The sequence below is a fragment of the Pelodiscus sinensis genome, unplaced genomic scaffold (assembly GCF_049634645.1).
Source record: "Pelodiscus sinensis isolate JC-2024 unplaced genomic scaffold, ASM4963464v1 ctg40, whole genome shotgun sequence".
Taxonomy (NCBI): domain Eukaryota; kingdom Metazoa; phylum Chordata; order Testudines; family Trionychidae; genus Pelodiscus; species Pelodiscus sinensis.
In genome coordinates, this window is record NW_027465932.1 from 1,387,435 (window position 1) to 1,394,390 (window position 6,956).

Sequence of the window (6,956 nt, forward strand, 5' to 3'; positions counted from 1 at the left end):
TACATTTAAAGGCAGCTGAAACCAGTTCCAGCAGGGCATCAGGTCAGTAGTTGCTTTGTGTGGCTGCTGTCTGAGGCCAACTGAGGCTCGTGCTTAAAGGGACCCCCCTGGACCGCTGGTTCTCAGCTTTTTCGCTTGCTTGCCAACCTCGCCGAGGGACAGCAAAGCGTCTTCCTCTCTGCCTGTCTGTTTTGGTCGTTCTCATTGGGAACACTGAAGCACTCGGCACCATGGAGCCAGAGCTGCACCTGGGCATTCTAATGTAGTTTTTGGATTTGTTACTGCAAGCCTGGCACCAATGGCTGGAGGCTGCCTGGCATCAGCTAGTGCACGTCAGTCTCCTGCCCCTTTCCCTGGACTCCCTGGGGGCCATAGAGGAGCCACAGCAGCGCCCAGATGCCAGCATGCCCCGCCGCATTTGGCGTCTGGACACCAGCAGGGACTGGTGGGACCACATCGTTCTGGAGCGCTGGGGAGACCAACAGTGGACCCAGAACTTCAGGATGAAGAGGGACACCTTCCTGGAGCTCTGCGAGTGGCTCGCCCCTGCTCTGCAGCGATGGGACACTCGCATGAGGCCCGTCATTCCCCTCCACAAGTGGGTGGCTATCGCCCTATGGAAGCTCTCCCCGCCGGACAGCTACCAATCCATCGGGAACCAGTTCGGCGTGGGGAAATCCACCATCAGAGCAGTGCTCATAGAGGTATGGCACTCACTGGCCACTGGAGCGGCAGGGGGAGGAGGGCTGCAAGGAGGAGATGGGCTGCCCGAGGGAAAATGGGGGGGAGGAGGCAAAAGTCCCCTGCACTGGAGGGTTTGGTCTGTCCCGACTGTACTATACACCACTCTCGGCAGCCAGGATCACAGCGGGGGTTGCTTCTGGGATTGGGGTGTGGTGCAGTGACAGGGAACGAACACCCCAGCCACCTGGGCACCCTAGTGATTCTCGGTTTCGTGTGTCTCTCTGCAGGTGGTCAAGGCCATCAACCGGGTGCTGCTCCGCATGGTCATCTGCCTCATCGACCTGGACCTGGTCATCCAGGGGTTCAGTGCCTTGGGCTTCCCCAACTGCGGAGGGGGGGCAATCAATGGGACGCACATCCCTATCCGTGCCCTGGAACACCAGGCCTCCTGTATATAAACTGGAAGAGCTACTTCTCGGTGCTCCTGCAGGCCGTGTCTGACCACCGGGGCCAGATCATGGACATCAATGTGCGCTGGTCTGGCAAGGTACACAACACCAGGGTGTTCCACAACTCATCTGTGTGCCAGAGGCTGCACGCCAGGACCTTCTTCCCCAACCGCCACATCAGGGTCAGGGACGTGGACATGCCCGTCTGCTTGGTAGGGGTTGCAGCCTACCGCCTACAGCCCTGGCTGATGAAGCCATACACAGGGCACCTCAAACCCTCCTGGCAGGCCTTCAATGCCAGGCTCACCAGGGCCTGCATTGTGGTGGAGGGGGCCTTTGGATGCCTGAAAGCCAGATTTAGATGCCTCCTCATCCGCCTCAACCTCGCCGAGCACAATATCCCTCCCGTGGTGGCAGCATGTTGTGTGCTGCACAATTTACGTGAGAGGAAGGGGAAGGCTTTCCTGCCAGCCTGGATGGCTGAGGCAGAACACTTGGCTGGCCTGTATGCACAGCCCCGCACCGACGCCGTCCGGGAAGCCCAGCGGGGGGCTGTCCAGATCCGAGAAGCACTGCGGGAGAGCTTCCAGGTGGAGGAGGACTGAACTATCCCTGGAATGCCTCACTGGGGCCTTCTTCCACCCTCACCTCCTTCCCCTTTCCCCTCCCTAACCCTCCTTCCTAATGTAAAATAAAAACACCTTTTTGCCCACATAAATCTCTGTTTATTGCACAGAACTGAGGTGGGGGGAGGGGGAAATGAGGGTGAGAGAGGGGAGGGGGAAACCTGGGAGGAGGGAGATGGAAGGGGGAGGCAAGGGGGGGAAGGGAAGGGAAGGGAAAGCTTAGGGTTGGGGGTCCTTCTGGCTCTCCCGTCTCACAGCACTGTGGGTGCAGAGGTGTCAGGGGGAAGTGGATGTAGAGGGTGGGTTGGGGGAGGGGGTGGAGGAAGCGGGAGAGGGAGCAGGGGTGGAAGGAGGAGCGAGAGCTGGGACGGCCGCAGGGGCCGGAGCAGGAGGAGGCAGGAACCTGTCCACCAAGGTCTGGAGGTGGCCTCTGAGGGCACAGCCCTGCTCCTCCAGCACCTCCAAGCTCCACTGCCGCAGGTCCTCCCGGACCCAGTGCTCCTGGATGCGGAGCTGGTGCTCCAGTAGCCATGGGTGCTGCTGATGGTACTCCTCCTGGTTCCAGGTGTGCCTGCTGGTCCGGGTGCGGGTGGCTGTTCTAGACAGGGTGGTGCACCCTGCACTCACAGGTGCTGCAGCTGTCATGAAACAAGAGCAGTGGTCAGTTCTCCCTGGGGACACAGTGGATGAAACTCAGCCCTCCTCTGCAAAGCAAGGTCGGTGTGTGGGGAACAAGCCAGGGCCCCTGTATGACACCCAGCTGCTGCTCCATGGTGGGCAAGGCCCAGGCGCATGGTCCCTGCACTCCCTCTCCCTCCCTCCCCCCCGCCCCACATGAGGGGACCATGATGGCACTCATGTGGAGCCATCCCCGGCATCAGACGACACAGCTGATGGGCTCTGTGGGATGACTCGGGGGTCCTGGGTGCTGGGCAGGCTCCCTGCAGGCTCCTGGCTCTTGGCATCCTCCTCCTTCTCCTCCGTGTCAGGGACGGGTCCCTCTGCCCCAGGGTCGATCACCACCTGGGGGGCATGGACTGTGTGAGCCCCCAGGATGCGGTCCAGGGCCTCATAATGAGGGCAGGTGTCTGGATCAGCCCCTGGTTGGGAGCCCCTGATGTAGGCATGCCGCAGATCTTTAATTTTGCAGTGCACCTGCTCCTGGCTGCACATGTGGCCTCTGGTGGCCAGGCTGGCAGCCATGCAGCTGTAGATGGCCGCATTCCTGTCCTAGTGCGGAGATCATGGGCATTGGAGGCCTCCCTCCAAACCTCAATGAGGTCCACGATCTCTGTGGGCGCCCATCTTTTTTGGCCCCTGGCAGGCTCCTGGGGGCTTCCAGCTTGGTCCTGGGGAGTGGTGGAGGGCTGGGTGGCAGCGGGTGCCTGGCTCATGGTGTGCCAGGTACAGGGTCTGCTGGCTGGATACTGGCAGGCTTGCAACTGGCACAGGCACTGTGGCCAGAATCTGCCCCTTTAAGGGCTCTGGGGCTGGGAGGGGGGCAGAAGAGTTTTCCTGGGCTGGTCCAGAGTGGCCACCGGGGGAACCTGGGAAGGGCTAGCCTCCAACTAGTTCAAATTAAGTGGCTACACAGCCCTTAATTCAAATTACTTAATTCAAATTTGGCGTTACTCCTCGTAGAATGAGGTTTACCTAGTTCAAATTAAGCGCTCCACTAGTTCGATTTAAATTCGAACTAGCAGTTTGTATGTATAGCCACTATTAAAGATAATTTGAACTAATGACTGTTAGTTTGAATTAACTTTGTAGTGTAGACATACCCTTACAGATTTATTAGTCCCAAAGGTGCCACAGGATTCCTCTTTGCTTTTGCAGATCCAGACTAACATGGCTACCCCCCTGATACTTTTCCTTTCAAAATGTACTTGCATTTTCTTTCTTTATTTAAAAGGTAGAACGATGTAGAAAATGGAAAGAAACATGGTGTTCTAAATTAATTGTTTTGGGGGGGGGTTAAATTTTATTTCACTATTACCTTTTGAGGAAACAGCTGCCTGGGTTACTTAAGATCAGTCAGCATTCAGTAATCTCTTGGGGAAATGAAACAGCTGAGCAAGCAATTTTTTAACGGTTAAGAGGAAGAGTGTGTAATTCACCCTTTTCTAGCTGGAAGACCTCCTGAGGTTGCCAGAACCGGAGTCTGGAATCAAATGCTTCACCTCTTTGTCTCAGGCTATGGGCACATCTAGACCAGTGGTCACCAACCAGTCGATCGGGATCGACTGGTAGATCTTGGAGCCTCTGGCAGGTGATCCTGACTGGTTTGGCCAAGAGGCTGTCAAGTGCCGGCACTTCAACTGCCCTTCCTCACACTGTTGCGCAGCTCCTGTCCTTTGTCTTGGAACTGCCCCTTCCCCTGGGGAGCATCCTGCTTTCTGCACAGATGTCAAGATGCCCCCTCCCACTCTGTATCCTTTCTCCGCAGAGCAGAGAGGGGGCACAACAGGAGTTGGGATTGAGAAAGTTTGCTGATTGCTTTTGAGAGTGGTCCATGGCCAGGACAGGGGGGAGCCTGTCTTAGCCCCACTGCACCACCACCCAGGAGCCACCAGGGGAACTCTTACCCCAGTCATTAACCCCCTCCTGCACTCCAAGCCCCGAGCACCCCTGCATCCAAACACTGTCCCAGAGCCTGCACCTAGAACCCCCTCTCCTACATCCCAACTGCTTGACCCAAGAGCAGCTCAGAGCTCCTCTCGCACTCCAGATCCCTTAATCCAATACCAGAGCCAGCACCCCAACCCTCTGCTCCAGCCTGATGAAAGTGAGGGAGGATGGGCAATAGAGGGATGATAGAGTGAGCAGGGGCGGGGTTTCGGAGAAGGGACAGGAGGGAGGCGGGACAAGGTGTTTATATTTGAGGTAGATCTTGGACTGCACTTAAATTCAAAAAGTGATCTTGTGCTTAAAAAGGTTGGAGACCACTGATCTAGACTGCAGAGTTTTTTCAGAATACCAGAGGCATCCCAAAAAACTCCACTGTGTCCAGGGAATGTGTTTGCTCGTATGTGTGTGTGTGTGTGTGTGTGTGTGTGTGTGTGTGTGTGTGTAGAACACACGCCTTGTTTTACGAGGAAGAAGGGATCATCCAAAAAAGGAGGCTTTTCTGCCATTTGGCCCCATCCACATGGCATTTTGCATACCTTTATCTCATAGATCCTTGTAGTCTAGACATACCCTATGTCTACACTACTGCTTTTTCCAATTGTTGCTCCGGAAGAGTCTTTTCCAACATTTGGGGCCAAATGGCAGAAAAGCCTCCTCTTTCACAGGAGCCCTTATTCCTTGTAGAACGAGGTATACAGGGCTCCCCGAAGGACGCGTCTGCTCTTCCGTGAAAAAATGCAGAAGCACAGATGTGTTCCCCGAATGCAGCAGGGTTTTTCTGGATACCTGAAAGCACTCCTTCCCTTGTAGCGTGGACATAGCCTCATTTTTGCAACAATTACTAGATCAGTCTGTCAATGTGCTCCATACCCGTACATCTTTGCACAATAGTTACACACTTCCCTGAATTTTTTCACCAAATTGTGACAATCGTCCTACTGACAGGAAACATCTTTACTCTGTCATTAGATCACTCCTTTCCTTTCTCAGCTCTGAAATGATCTAGACAGTGCCTGGTCCTGCTGTGAGGGCAAGTGACTGGACCTGATGACCTCTAAAGGCCCTTTTCAGTTCTTGTGTTTTATGATTCAATGGAAAGAAACGGGTTGTCCTAAATGAATTGTTTTAGTCTTTTTTATTTCACCATTGCCATTTCTGGTAATGCTGCAATGTCTGGTTACTAGATGACTGGGAGACCCAGCTAGGATTCACCCATCTCTGGTCAATGTTAAGACCGTGGTCTGTGGAGAAAGGACCTCAGTGACATTACCAACTTGAGAAAATATAACATAAGAATATCAGAGTGGCCAGGGTGGGTCAACCAAAGGTCCATCCAGCCCAGCGTCCTGTCTGTCCACAGTGGCCAGTGCCAGGCACCCCAGGGAATGAACAGAACTGGGAATCATCCAGTCATCCCTCCCCTCTTACCCATTTCCAGGCACTGACAAAAAGAGGCCAAGAACCCCATTCCTACCCAGCCTGGCTAACAGCCATTGCTGGTGTTGTCTGATCAAAGATTGCTCATGAATTTCCAGCTACCACCTTTAGGGTTGACAGCTTCTTTGTGCCAGGATCAGGCCCAGTGTTGGCTTCTTCTGTGGTTAGGAACTCTGATGGGCACAGATGCAACACTCACACTATAGGAACTCCTGCTCATTTGCAAATATAGTTTGTTCATAAATTTAGCAGAGTCACAAACACTCATATTTCATAAGACGAATAGGGAATGTGAATCTGTATTTCCATACCACAGACTCACCCCGTTCCTCCTAGAGCAACCCGACGTGTTAGCCATCATCTTCCTTATCAGCACCAAGGGCCTCATTCTGGCACCTCCCAAAGATGGCATCTCCTCCTACCGCCCCGGGTTGGGATGCCCCTCTTATCATCTCCCACGCTGACTTTATGTTAGATGCACATTCAGTCGGGGATGTTTCCTTTCTCTTTATTTGTATTTCCTCACCTTACTAATGGGGAATTGTCTTTTCCAATAGTTCAAGATGTCACCGAACTCAACTTACTATCATACGCGTCAGTTCGTTACCATGGGCCACTTGTGGTTGTCTGTCACATTTATTATTTCTGTCTTACCTCATTATTCCGTCTGGTCTCAACCTGTTATTTCAGGTTTTTCTCGAAGTAATGATGTATCTGCTACATTTGAGCGGATTCCTGAAAGCACCCCATAGAACGTCACCCTCCCTTATCACCCAATTTATGCACTCTGATTATAACTAGTGTGATACCACAAAATTATTATTAATATTTATCTTGTGCACACTTGTGTGCAAAAACCAGCCTTCTCTGCTGAAATATCCTCATTCGCTGGGCATCTTTTAAAGGTGCCACCACATGTCAAAGGACCTGTCCAAGTGCTGATTGGACAATCTGGGAAGCTATTTAATGCATAGGATGTTAGTTACACAGTCTCATAGGACAAGCCAGAATACCTGCTTTATTTGTACTGTACTTTTATTGTGCAGTAAAGTTCTATCAAATATTAAGTCCTAAAATATTAACTATTTGTTTAAATGATGTAAAAGAGGAAGCGGCAAGAGAAAGTCAAATA